Source organism: Erpetoichthys calabaricus, chromosome 8, assembly GCF_900747795.2.
Source record: "Erpetoichthys calabaricus chromosome 8, fErpCal1.3, whole genome shotgun sequence".
NCBI lineage: Eukaryota > Metazoa > Chordata > Cladistia > Polypteriformes > Polypteridae > Erpetoichthys > Erpetoichthys calabaricus.
The window spans coordinates 172850980-172865290 of record NC_041401.2 but is presented as its reverse complement, the minus strand read 5'-3'; the positions used below and the strand labels follow the sequence as shown (position 1 = coordinate 172865290).

The following is a 14311-nucleotide window of genomic DNA, read 5'->3' as shown; positions in this document are numbered from 1 at the left end:
GAAAGCTACTGGCAGCTGGTTCAGCTTTTAACTGCAAACTCACTACGCAACAGTTATTTAATCCAGCAATGCTCCAAATGTGAAAACCTGAAAATAGCAGCATGAAATGTTAAGTGCTGTTAGACCTTGCTCACAATGGAAAGATGCCATGTAGAAAAAAGTTTATTTTTCCAGTAGCATCATAAATGCTTAAGCAAAATGTATCAATAATACAGTATATGCAGTTGATTGTTCTCTGGTTCAGATCTCCTATGAAAGTCTTGTTTTCCACACTCCACTACCGGGGTACCCCTTATAACAACTAACACATACTCCGCCACACCTCGCTTCATCTTTCCCAAGCAACTTTTGTGCTCACTAATTAATGCCTGAGACAGAAAATTATAGCTACCGCAAACACTGTTTCAATGGAGGCGAATAAAGAAGCCAACACTCGAGTTAGTACAGAGTAAACCAAATCAAAACAGTCACAATTTTCTGACCTCATGTTTTCCCCTCAGACTTTTAGGCATGTTAGTCTAACCCACCTTTATCAACAGAAGACATGCCCTCAAAAGTCTGATATGCGAGGTGGTATGCAGAATGGAGAGGCCCTAATATTTGGGGCTCTTGGGCCTTGTGGTGTGGCCCCTCAATTACTGCGCCGGGGACGATCTGCAGAATATTAAGCACAGTTTAAAATCTGTCTATTACTTTCGACCATTCTTCTCCCCTTCCTATCTGTCTGAATATCGACACAGCTGCGGACGCGTCAGGTTCAATATTAAGCGCCACACTAATTCCCTAGTCATTCAGACAGTGACCTCAGGTCGCCTCTGCGATCTTCGATCCACATTCATACTTTGTCTCTGGCTCTGACAGCAATGTCCTCAGATGGGTGCAACACTACTTCTCTGTTTTTTTTTTTTTTTCAGTTTTTAAATAATAATTATGAAAATAGAAAAAAAGCAACTTCAATACCAAGTCCTTCTGAATAATAAATGGATGGTATTGATCGGGAACTGTGTGATGTGGTTTAAAAGTGAGAGCAGCTGTTCAGGTCAAGGAGCAAACCCTGAGGGTGCGGACTGTAGTGGACCAATTCACCACACTCCCCCTTCCGCTGCCCCCCCAAAGCTGCGCAGAGCCTTCACTTTAAAAACAGGCTTCCTATACTCCAGCAACAGATGGAGCTAATGATGTGAAACAAAAACGATCACTCGGTCAGGGTGGAGAACCAGCAAATGAACTGCACAAAGTATAAGTGACTGAACTGTGGCAGAAGAGTTTCTGAAAGGCTAAAGCTGAGTATCTTTAAAGGGGAGTCTAGAAACACTCACAACTCTTAAAAAAAAATAAGACCATTTTCTACCCACCCTTATGGATATCAAAGTAAAGAATGGGCAATCAGAATGATGTGCCTGGCAAGGGCAGTACAGAAGGCATCCCAAATGTGAAAAAGTTGTCTGCAGGGCCTGTTCACACTTAGAGATGCCACCATACCTCAAACTGTTTCCATATAGTTCTTCTTTCAGCTTCTCCCATTTGGGGTCACCAAAGTGGATCATCTTTTTCCATATCTTCCTGTCCTCTGCATCTTGATCTGTTACACCCATCACCTGCATGTCTTCTCTCATCACATCCATAAACCTTCTCTTAGGTTTATGCCCGTCGTTTATTTCCTGCCTTGAGCCCTGTGTTGGCTGGGATTGGCTCCAGCAGACCCCCATGACCCTGTAGTTAGGATATAGCAGGTTGGATAATGGATGGATGGATGGATAAGGCCTTCCTCTTTTCCTCTTGCCTTGCAGCTCTATCCTTAGCATCCTTCTCCCAATATACCCATCATCTCTCCTCTGCACATGTCCAAACCAACGCAATCTCGCCTCTCTGACTTTGTCTCCCAACCGTCCAACTTGAGCTGACCCTCTAATGTCCTAATTTCTAATCCTGTCCATCCTCGTCACACCCAATGCAAATCTTAGCATCTTTAACTCTGCCACCTTCAGCTTTGTCTCCTGCTTTCTGGACAGTGCCACCGTCTCCAACCCATATAACATAGCTGGTCTCACTACCATCCTGTAAACCTTCCCTTTCACTCTTGCTGATACCCGCCTGTCACAAATCACTCCTGACACTCTTCTCCACCCATTCCACCATGCAGGACAGAAAAGATGGAAGATATGGAACATCAGAGGGGGATGGAGACTTGATGGAAGATGCCAGTGGGGTTCAGGAAATGTTTGGGACTGTACATGTCCTTGTTCTAAACCTTGAGACATTGTATATGATAACAAAAGATAGACTATGATAAGAACAATCCATTCAGCCCACAACATCTTGGTAATCCATATTCACCTCATACTTCCAGAATATTGCTGCGATCTCCAAAGTACTGTTGTCTAATACGCTCTTCAGCCTATTTCTTCAACATTATCTATGGTTCTAACACTTTCTAAAATATTTGCAAAATTTAATCAGAATCACCTTACCTTTGACACATGTACAAGGACAAATTTAAAATATCAGCTTTCATTTATCCTACTAACATCCTTCATAATTTAACACACTACTATAAAGTCTTGTAAGATATAAAAGATGGAAATATTTGTCTCAGAGGTAGATATCCATCCATCCATTATTCAACCCGCTATATCCTAACTACAGGGTCATGGGGGTCTGCTGGAGCTAATCCTAGCCACCACAAGGCGCAAGGCAGGAACAAATCCCAGGCAGGGAGCAGCCCACCGCAGGACACACGCACACACACACACACAGCAAACACACACTAGAATCATCAGTGCAGGCAGATATTGTGCTGGGATTTAAATTTCTGATATGAATCACCTTACCTACTGGGCTACATGACATCACTGGACACAAGTCATTAAAGAAACGTGATTAAGTCATGTGGATTTGCCAATTGAGGCCTTTACTCATTGACACTTATATATATAAGCAGAATGAGGTAAGGAGAAATTGGCCAAGAGACATAATGGGTGACAGAGCCTGTGCTGGGATCTAAAATTCTGGCATTATATCTTTTGCCATTATGTTGTATGTGCACCGCTGCAAGTCACAAGTATCTGAAGAAATTAGGCTATGAGACAAAATGGAGAAAGCGGCTTCACTGGAACTTAAACTGTAAGCTTTCCGACATGAAATGTTTTACTCACTGGGTCATATGGTTACCCTTGCAAAACATCATGGGGGTGACAAGGCCTTTTGAAGTTTACTATAACAAGCAGGGGCTGCACAGTGACGGAAACCCCTGGCATGAAACCCCCATGTAGGCAGCCTTACAGATTACCAATAAAGGACACCCTTGCTGGGCCACATAATCACCCGAGTGTAAAAAGTTTAGAAACAGGGCACAAGAGACTCACAGGTTATTATTGAGCATGACTAGATTTAAAAATGACCTCCTTCCCTGCTTTTAAACCCTTTCAATGCCTGATTCTCACAGCCCTGTGAAAGCAAAGTACAAGGAAAACGTTAATGTAATCAATATGGAGGCACCTTGGCTTGACTTTTCATATTGATTTCTTTATTATTCAATTTTATTTTAATTCTGACAGTATTGTTTTGCTCCATTAACACTAAATATAGTTTCTAGCTTAGTATTAATAAGAACAACACCCAGATGAAAGGAGCCTGACAGAAGGAATGGGCGCTAGCTCTGTGAGCAACAGTAATACTTGGTTCGAAAATGGGAAGAAATGAACACAACACAGACACACACATATGCACATATGCCTGTAATGAACGTGGCAATAAACCAGTTTAAAATTATCATTGGCAAAAATTATCTCTGAGATGGACGAAATAAAATAACAATCTTCTCAAACCTGCTTAATTTAAGTCAGCATTGTGTGCAACGTAGGAACCAGGCTTGGATGGGGCAGCAGTCTGTCACTGGGCCAACTCACACACAGAACGACGTTCATAAGGGCAAAATGTGAGACACAGGTCAATGCAGATCTTGATGCCACTCCTTGGTTAAACCATTAAGCCAAGATGAGGCACCATTGGACTGAAATATTGAGACCTTTTCACCAGCTAGCTGTTAAACCACATAAGGGATAAAGGCACATGCTGATCATGACACACAGAGGATCGTGATGGCATTGGGCAGGTACGTCATCAGCTGGCAAGATGTCTCTCCAACACACGTGTTGTATTTACTTGAAATTTCAAACAAAAAACCAAGTTGTTGGAAATGTAGGCCATTGCGGCACACATACTTTTTCTAGATGTCACTTTTGCATTTAATTTGGTTAGGAGACTTCAGCTTTCATCCTCATTTGTTGAGTTATTTTTGCCAGTTCTGACAACTGTTTGTAATATAAATCCAGAAACCTTAAACTGAATGACAGATATATGGGTCCTTAAGTTTTTAGAGAAATGCAAAATTGGCAAGCCTGGGCTTCCATACATCAGATGGCTGATATTTTTATAAAGCTTTCATGATAAAAGCAGACAGGCTGAAAAATTGACTTTATTGTTCAGTTCCCATCATGGTGCAGCACTACCAATACCGCCCATGAGCCTATTTAATTAAATTAATGGGCCCTCACATGCCATCCTTATACTCACACTCATAACCACACACAGTTTCATGTGCTACATAAGCATTATATGTGCAGAGGCAGGAACATACATATGTATTTACATACATATTCATATATACACAAATATACAGTATATGTGCGTGTGTTATATATATTCTGTCTGTATGTAAATATATATATATAGTGTATATATACAGTGTATAGTGCATATATATAGATATACTGTATGTTGTCATTCCTCCGGTGGGTTGGCACCCTGCCCGGGATTGGTTCCTGCCTTGTGCCCTGTGTTGGCTGGGATTGACACCAGCAGACCCTCGTGACCCTGTGTTTGGATTTAGCGGGTTGGAAAATGGATGGATGGATGGATGTTGTCATTCACATGCACATCAAAGAAAGCTTAAAGGCTCTGGTGATGGTAATTACCTGTCGAACCAGGGGTTAGCACTATTGTCTAATGTCTTCTCTGTTCCTCCCTCTACAGAACAGAAGACTGACAGCCACTCCACTACTGATGTCACTTCCATTATTGGCACTCTTATGTCCTCCCTTTCATGCCAAGTGACTATATAATAACAAGGAATCAGCCATCTTGTTCTCATTTCTGTTCTGAACTGACGTCTGGAAAATGTCTCTACAAATTATTGTGTGCTTCATTATTGTGCATTGTTTCAAATCACACGGAGAGCGGTACCCTAACATTTTCACTTTGTTGTGTCTGCTTTTAAGTACAGTATACTATATGTAACAATCTTATATATAAACGTCTACGTTTGGAAGTGTGTGTGTCTGTTTGTCCGGCCCGGAAGTGCGAAGCTACAGTATGAAGCTCAATAAATGCGACTCTGTCGCAAAGGTGAAACTACTGAGAAAAGAGAAACTCGCTTAGCCACTAATACACAAGCGAGGCGAGCACATCGGCAAAACAAAACCTCCGAGGAAAGAGAAACTCGCTTAGCTGCTAATGCACAACCAATGCGATTGAATGATTGAAGTGCCAGAATCCATGGTTTCTAGGAGCCTGGGCTTTTTACAGCACAGGCTTACACAACTAATATATATATACAGTATATATGTATTGTGGTGGATTGCCGGATTCCTATTCCGGCCCTCAACCCCAGGCCGCCAGGAGGAGCTCTTCCAACAGCATGGATGTGCCCCGAGTTCCAGCAGGGCCTCATGTACTATGTAGTTTGTATACACAGCCCTGCTGGATACCTTGGGGACTACTGGGAGTCGCTGTTGGGAAGCCCGTGGACTTATGTGTGCCCTATAACCTGGAAGTACGTCCTGGTCACGTGAGCAGGAGAGATGACGTGCTTCCAGGTTGAAGATAAGGACTATTTACCCTGACCCGGAAGGAATAAGGAACTGTGGACTGTTGGGCAGGAACACCTCCGGGTCAGGGTGTATAAAGGACTCTGGGAAAGCCCAGTACAATGAGCTGAGCTGGGAGGTAGGGTGGCTAAGTGTCTGGGCGAGGAGGAAAGAGTATTATTGTGAGAGAGTTGATTTATATGAGTAGTGTGGAGTGGAGGGTGCTTGGTGCACTGTTTTATAAGAAAATAAAGAAGTCTTGTACTTTCACCTGGCGTTTGGAGTGGTACCTGAGGGTTCAAGAGGTGGACAAAAGCCTTAACTGCTACAGTATATGTATATATATTGTGGTGGGTGGCCGTGTCCCATGCCTGGCCGGGATGCCCCTTCTACATATCTTCCGGGGGAGCAATCATAGGCTCCTCAGTATATCCCCCAGGATGCTTGGTGGCAGCCTCCCTGGCTGAGGATGGTGCCTCAGTTTCCCGCAGGGATCCATGGGAGATGGAGTTCTCCACAGCCCTGTTGGGATCTGGGGTGGCTTCCAGGGGGTGCTTCATGGGTCCCTGAGCCGGCCTGGACAACTCTACAGCCCTGCCCGGAAGTGCAATCAGAAGCAGGTGATCAAGCACCTGGAGCACTTCCGGGTGGGCTATAAAAAGGGCCAGCAACCACCACTCAGGGCCAGAATTGGGAGGAAGAGGACGAGGTTGCCAAGGAGGAGTGGTGGTGCCAAATGGGAGTGTTGTGATAATTTGAGTTAAGTGCTTTTGGGACTGTGTATTGCCTGTGGGGTTCATGGGGAAGACGTGCCCCACAGGTTAAGAAAAATCAAAGTCTTGTTGGATTTTACACATGCTTCTGTGTGAGTCTGAGCTGGGTCGGGCGCTATACAGCGTCCTTATCACAATATATATATATATATGTATATATTTTATATATATATATATTTATATATACACACCTACCTTTACTATATATACACAACAGAATATGATTCTCAAGAAAGTTTCTTTAAACTGCTGATGCTGACTGGCTCCGAGTATCTAAATGAAGTCAGTAAGAGCTCAAATAGATTCAGACATAACCCCGTGAGCCCAAACTTGTCAGTGCATCCTCAAACATGGAGCTCAACACAGCATCTATGGATTGGCTGAAGAAAGTGCTCAAGATTCTGGCCATGGCTTCAGCTCTGAAAGCTTTAACAAGTGAGTCAAATCAGAGCCAACACTTTGCCTCATTTGATCATTATCATCATTGGACCCACCATTCATAAACTATCAAGCTAAAAGAGGTCCCATGTTATAGCGCATCTTTCCTGTAGCAAGCCATCCTCTGACCTCCACAAGGAGTAAAGCGAAATAGCCATGGACACCACCGTCCTTTCTCTCACCGTCTCCATAGTGGATCACACCCCAGTGCATTTTATTAGGGTCTGCTTTCTCTTGTGTCAGCAGGAATTTAACGGCACTCATTTTTTGTGTGAAATGACCCGCGCCCAGTGCTGAAGTAAAATCAATACTTTAAATAACATGAAAACCTGTATTTGGTTCTCACTTTGGATTTTTAACATTACCCCCCCCCCCCCCCCCACCATAAACCAGTTTATTTCAGACCCTAGTGGATCACCTACACTGTAAAAAATGTGGAAAAGGTACCTGGTAGATGGCAAGTTCCAGCTTCACTGTAGTTAATCATTCTAGACGAACCCCCCCTCCCCCAGATTACTCAACCCAGCCAACACTGGGAGTACTGGGTGGAGTGATGAGACCTAAAAAGAGACAGAGAGAGAGAGAGAGTGGGTGAGACACGCTGACGGATATCTATTAAAAGCACATTAAACATAATGGAGATTTCCGGACGTCCGGATTGACTTGACATTAGACTCTCAGTGAGTTGGGGGGGGGGGGAATTACACACTCTTTTTCTGGTCATCATTATTTATTTTCTTGGGTCAACCAGATTAAAAAAAGCAGCTTAAAATAGAAAAGGGAAAGAGACAGAGTGATGCAATTCGAAAAGATGCTGTAGCCACTGGCTTTTCCTGGCCTCTGCCCCAGTTCTTCACAAAAGGAACTGCACTGAACAGCAAATAAATATAAATACTGTAAATACTTACACTCACTGGCCACTTTATTAGGTACACCTGTTCATCTGCGTGTTAATGCTAACATCTAAAAAGCCAATCACATGGCAGCAACTCAATGCATTCAGGCCTGTAGACATTGTCAAGATGACCTGATGAAGTTCAAACCTAACATCAGAATGGGGAAGAAAGGTGATTTAAGGGACTTTGAACATGGCATGGTTGTTGGTGCAAGAAGGGCTGGACTGAGTATTCCACAAACTGCTGATCTACTGGGATTTTCACACATAACCATCTCTAGGGTTTACAGAGAATGGTCCAAAAAAGGGAAAATATCCAGTGAGCGGTCAGAGGAGAATGGCCAGACAGGTCTGAGCTGATAGAAACGCAACAGTAACTCAAATAACCACTCGTTAAAACCAAGGTATGCAGAAGAGCATCTATGAACGCACAACACGTCAAACCTTGAAGCAAATGGTCTACAGCAGCAGGAGACCCCACCGGGTGCACTCCTGTCAGCTAAGAGCAGGCAACAGAGGTTACAATTCACACAGGCTCACCAAAATTGGACAATGGAAGATTGGGAAAACGTTGCCTGGTCTGATGAGTGTTGATTTCTGCTGCGACATTTGGATGGTTTGATCAGAATTTGGAAACAGCAACATGAAAGCATGGATCCATCCCGCCTTGTATCAACAGTTCAGGCTGGTGGTGGTGGAGGAATGGTGTGGGGGATGTTTTCTTGGCACACTTTGGGCCCCTTAGTACCAACTGAGCATTATTTAAATGCCACAGCCTACCTGAGCGTTGCTGCTCACCATGTCCATCCCTTATGACCACAGTGTACCCATCTACTGATGGCTACTTCCAGCTGGAAAATACGCCATGTCAAAAAGCTCAAATCATCTCAAACTGGTTTCTTGGACATAACAATGCTTTCACTTTATTCAAATGGCCTCCACAGTAACCAGATCTCAATCCAATAGGGCACCTTTGGGATGTGTGGAACAGGAGATTCACATCATGGAGGTGCAGCCAATAAATCTTCAGCAACTGCGTGATGCTATCATGTCAATAAGGCCCAAAATCCATGAGGAATATTTCCAGCGCCTTGTTGAATCTACACCATGAAGAATTACGGCAGTTTTGAAGGCAAAACCTGGTATTAGCGAGGTATACCTAATAAAGTGGCCGGTGAGTGTATAAACAGACACACATCAAATGAAAAAGACTTGCTTGTTTATGGAATAAAAGCTGTTTCCAAATTGTAAATGTCTCATCGCTGAGATATGTTACTGGCTGTTAAATAAAACTTTTCCACATTGTTCATTATAAAAGATGCATAAAAAGAATTCATTTTGTGGCATTTGAAGCTAAATAATTAAACAAATATATGCATTCCACCGATTTATTTTTATATGTTACTCTACAGAATCAATAAGAGATTCACAGTTACAAAGAAGCACTTATGAGATCTTAAAAAAAAATATCCGGCATTTCACCGGCTTCATGCATGTTTATTATCGAAAGAGAATTATAGTGTCATCTACCTAGAAAACGCAATGCACATTACCCAAAAGAGTGTATATTTTATGAAAAGTGCCTTGTGATGTTCTTGCTGATGATGCAAGGCAGCCGATAAAAGAGGCACCGAATAAAGATTGATAAATTCTCTGTTCATTGTATAAGAGAATTAATGAGGATGGACATATTTGTGAGTGTGCTCTGTGAATTGCTGAATGCTGGTGGGCTACATGAAAGGAGCTGTGTCATTTATAAAGCGGTTATTCAATTCTGCACTGCTGCATAACGTATTATGCCTTGTGGGGATGTTTATGGTAAAAGGCAATACAGTATATTAAAATTGGAAAATGTTTGTATTCTTATATAACATTTATATGATGGTTGTTTTTTATATGATGGTTATTAAGTCATTATAAAAGGAGCTATGTCATTTGCCAGTTTTAAATATTTTCTTCTTATATAACTTCTTTGTCCAAAAACAAACACTATATAACAGTTTATTTTATATGTGAATTGCTTTTCAAACACAGTGAATATATAAAATGTTACATAGCTCAGATATTATTTACGTCCATTCTTTTTGTCATTAAGTATATTGTTTTGTGAAGGTTTCAATTACAAATATAATTTTAACTACTAATTTGGCTATATTTGTAATGTGCTTTATGTTAATGTAGAGTGTGAAATTCCCCCATATGATGCAAATATTATTTTAAATAATGATTTGGTTACTGTGTTTAGTGTTTCATGAAGATTTTTGTATAATTATTAAATAATGATTAATTTTGTGTAATTATTTAAATACATTCCTCTGTTTTCCTGAGCCCAGGCACCTGGAGTAGCACAGCCCACACTGGCAGCATCACGTGCAAGGTAAGAACTCACCACCCAACAAGGTGCCCGCCTATTTTTGGGTACAGCCAGTGTGGGTCAGGCTGTAACTGCCAGTTAACCAAAACACACACATTACACATATTGGCTATGTCAGAATGCCCTGGAAGGAAACTTGCACAGACATCAAGACTCCATAGGCAGCCATAGTTCTAACCACTGTACCATTGTGCCCCCCCAACTAAACTTAAATACACATTAATTGCATCATTAGTGAAGAAGGCCAAAGTAAAAGGTGCTATAAAATGTGCCCACCGGTCAGACTAATCAATTTAATTAGCTTGCAAAATGTTTCATGAAGGTGATTAGTTGAAACGTAGCTAAAAGATTTAAAGACGAAAATTGACAAAAGAGCTCCGAGCTGATATTGTGGTGTTGTGTGTGTGTGTCAAAAATTAATATTAAAACTAACAAGGTAGAAGTGTCCTCACTTATTATTGAACCTAAAACCTGATCAAGGTGTTTGCCGATCCTGGCCATGAAAATGAGAGCTTTACGAGACATGACAGTCCTCGCTCTTGCTCTTTTTTCTCATTCCCAGATCATCAGTTTGTTTTTTGACTTTATTTTTTCTGTTTATAAGAGCTACCACAAAAAGAATTAAGCACGAAAAAATTAAGCAAATAATGCATAAACACAAAGAGAGCTGTCATTTTAAGCAAATCTTGACCGGTTTCCAAGGTTACTTTTTATTTGAATATCTGCCCGCCATGACCAAGATACAAAGCTTTTTTTTCCCTTCTTGTTTATTTCAATTTTGCCCTCATATCATTGTAATAACCTCAGCAGCAGAAACCTGCTCAACTGATCATGAACAATTACTGCGTTGGAAATTAATGACTGATGAATTTGGAGCATCTAAATGAATGAACCATTTAGATATGGGTAAAGCTGTTAGCAGTAAATTAAGCTGGGCAGCAGAAAAAGAAAAAAAAAGAAGAAGAAAAGAAAACAAGAATGCAAACGGGAAGATGTCCTGACAATCCAGGGTTCTGAGGTGAGAGACTTGGGGTTTTCACAGAGGAGCGGCACACAGAAGTTGAAACGGTAAAATGAAAAATCCATCCATCCATTTTCCATCCATCCATCAATCCATTTTCCAACCCGCTGAATCCGAACACAGGGTCATGGGGGTCTGCTGGAGCCAATCCCAGCCAACTCAGGGCACAAGGCAGGAACCAATCCCGGGCAGGGTGCCAGCCCACCGCAGGACACGCACACACACACCCGTACACCAAGCACACACTAAGGACAATTTAGAAACGTCAATACACCTAACCTGCATGTCTTTTACTGTGGAGGAAACCCACGCAGACACAGGGAGAACATGCAAACTCCACGCAGGGAGGACCCGGGAAGCGAACCCAGGTCTCCTTACTGCAAGGCAGCAGCACTTCTGCAAGATGAAAAATGAGCTTTAGATATTGGGCTGGGTGTGAAAGAAGAAGAGACAGAACAAGAAATTAAAAAGTGACCACAAAGTCAAAATCATTCAGGAAGCCCTGGTCTCACACTCTAACTCAGGGTGCAGGATGAAAAGGGGACACATCTTGGAAAGTTTCTGCAAGGTCAGTGATGAGCAGTAATAACTGATGACAGACACTACGGTAACTCAGGGTCAAAGATGAAGAAGAAGAACATCATCAACCATTTTCTTTCCACTGCTGAGCTGGACCTCCCTAACCTCACCACCTTCCTCTATCTTCTTGTGGAATACTCTGTCCAGTCAGAGATGCAGGATAAAGAGCGTCTTGGGTCTGTCTTCCTCATGGGCTGCCAAGGAAGGTATCTGAGGGGCATCCCATCTAAATGTCCAAATCATCTCTCCTGGTTCTTTTTGATCAGGAGAAGTGGTGGTTCTAATCTAAGACTCCTCTCATATTGCCAAGCTCCTCATCCTGTCACAGAGTTTGAGCTCAGCAGCATTGGGCAATTGCAATCTCTAGCGCTCATGACCACTGGTAGGGAAGGCGATGCAGACTGAGAAGTACATTTACAGCTTCATACATGGACTTAGCTCCCACTTCACCACCACAGTCGTAAACGTGCTGCCGCCACACCGATTAGTTGGTCGATCCCACAACAACATCTATGCTCAGGACTTGAACTCCTACTCTTTTTCAGGAGACGACTATTACTTCAAACCTGGAGGTGCTCATTCTCATTGTAACCGCATCACTCTCACCTACAAACCATTTCGGTGTGCACCGGAGATGAGAGTCTGATGACCTCAAGAGAACGTCATTGTGTGTAACAGGAGAGGTGTTACTCCTGAGATGATCAACTGAATACCATCCATACTCGACTGCACCTTGATGTCTTGTCCATAAAAATCATGAACAGGTGAGGAGCCGAGAAAAACCCTAGGCAGAGTCTGGTGTCCACATTGACTGGTCTTGACTTAATGCCAAGTATGCAACAGAACTTTGTTCTGCAAATACAGGGAAGAAATGGCATGCAGCTACAAGAACGAATGCTCATATTTTTGTAGCACTTTCCACACAATACTACAGTTTACACAGTTATACGTTTTCTCTAAATCCACAAATAACGCATACACAGGACTGATAAATTCCCCTGACCCAATCAAATTTTTGTGCAAGAACAAAGACTTGGTCCACTGCTGCAAGGCCAGGACAGAATCCACATTTCTTCTGCTTAACCTGATATTCAACAATAAGACAAGAGTCTCCATTCTCCACACCCCCAGGAGATGGAAATCTGTGACTGGAACACACCCTCTGGTCACCCTTTTTTAAAATGGGCCCCCCACCCCAGTCTCTGTCCCACCTTCCACACTGTTATTACTCCAAAATATCCAACGGTTTCAACTTTTTCGGTTATACTTCTAGGGTTCTGAACTATGTGGAATCTATTTCTGTCATTAGTTTGTACTTTTATTTTTGTTTTGACATTGTTATTATTTTATAGCTGTGCTTCTTTGCTATCACTGTGCCGCCATTTTGTGGATCTTTTTGGGCATGTCTATCACCGTTTTGGATTCTGCCATTCCTTGTTAGTGGTGTTTTTATACTAACTCTACCAAAAAGGCAAGAGTTTAAAGAAAGATGATGATTAGTAGTAGTAATAACAAGCCAAGGCCAGAACAAAGTCCATGATGTGAGAAAAAAATCATAAATGAAGAAACAAAGTGATAAAGTCAGTAACCAGAATATTTCACATAGCATCAGCCAAAATGTGAGACATAAATAAAAGCCTAAGAATGAAAAGGAATTCCTAACTAGAGATTCATTTAATGATAACAGTGCAATGTTTTTTTGTTTTGTTTTAGCTCATAAACAAACAGTTTATGAACGGTCAGTAAGTGGACGACACTAACCTTTACACAGTCGTGGTAAGAACGTCACAAATCGCACACATCCGGTCATTCTGTCTGGCAACAGCCTGGCCACCCTGCATCACAAACAGCAAACAGATGTAGCAGGACACGCTACATGATTGCTGCATACATGGCAGATGATATCCTCACTGAAGCGCCATTTAGTTGCTGGATTACTGTAAATAAAATATGCATGTGCTAAAAAGTTTACTTTGCGAGATTTAGGGCTCTGAATTCATGCTAATTTTAAAAGCACTAGATTGTGTATTGGGCATTGGTGTTTAGGTTGCTTACTTTTCTGGTTTTGATCTCCACCTGCTTCAGACTTGATCTTGTTTCATCTCCTGATCCTTTGTTATAACTGTGCCCCAGTGTGTGCCCTGCCATGCTATTTTCAGTTGGTTCCCCTGCGGCTTTGCGGCTACGGAGTTTTTATAATCACTACAGCATCCTCTGGCACAGAGACGGACACAAACCCAACCAATACTTCTAACACCGCATCATCAGCGTTTAGGAGTTCCCTAAAGTACTCTTTCCACCTCTCCAATTGTGTTCGGCATTTCCTCACTTGGACAAAATTCCGCCTCACCTTCCTGAGTCATT

At 42.1% G+C, this 14311-nt stretch overlaps 1 protein-coding gene across 5 annotated transcripts in view; it reads right to left on the bottom strand.

Moving 5' to 3' along the window:
• Positions 1-14311, bottom strand: part of casz1 (castor zinc finger 1) — a 601697-nt gene that overhangs the window by 406997 nt on the left and 180389 nt on the right. For all 5 annotated transcript variants that reach the window (XM_051931297.1, XM_051931302.1, XM_051931301.1 and 2 more), the window contains exon 3: positions 7526-7638. The gene's annotated coding sequence lies outside the window, so the exon portion shown is untranslated. The remainder of the gene's footprint in view (positions 1-7525; positions 7639-14311) is intronic.